Source organism: Capsella rubella, unplaced genomic scaffold, assembly GCF_000375325.1.
Source record: "Capsella rubella cultivar Monte Gargano unplaced genomic scaffold, Caprub1_0 scaffold_2, whole genome shotgun sequence".
NCBI classification, from domain to species: domain Eukaryota; kingdom Viridiplantae; phylum Streptophyta; class Magnoliopsida; order Brassicales; family Brassicaceae; genus Capsella; species Capsella rubella.
The window spans coordinates 4,832,390-4,832,926 of record NW_006238922.1 but is presented as its reverse complement, the minus strand read 5'-3'; positions in this window follow the sequence as shown (position 1 = coordinate 4,832,926).

Here is a 537-nt window from a genome sequence, read left to right as displayed (position 1 = left end):
CAAAACATAAATGGATCTAAATTATATAACTTTTGTTTTTTTCGTAGAACCTATGCAAATCTAATTTGAACCACATATTCAAGAAATTGTTGTAGCATTTCAAAATGCCATAGTATCACCAATAATTTTTATTGAAACTGATATCCGAAGTTACATTGATATTTTTCCTTCAAAATTCAAATATTTTTAAAACTATTAAGTTTGACGTTTGTGATATATTTATTTGAAAAAACATTTTAATGTCATAAATTTATTGCGCTAACGTTGTAGTTTTTGTTTTTGGTTTTGGTTACGTTAAGTTTTCAATGATCTATAAAGAGCTAGCCTAACTTAATATTATTAAGAAATACAATGCACTGTTCGTTACGAAAAAAGGAAAACTCAAGCAAGCTAATTTAAGGAAACGAAAATATGTCTAAATTTAGCGCTCAGGTTTCTTTGCTATTCATTGTTGTAGCTTTGGTGGGTGCGTTTGTTCCTGTTTTTTCAGTCGATGAAGGGGAAGTAAAAACATTATGGGATACTTGTCTTGTGAAA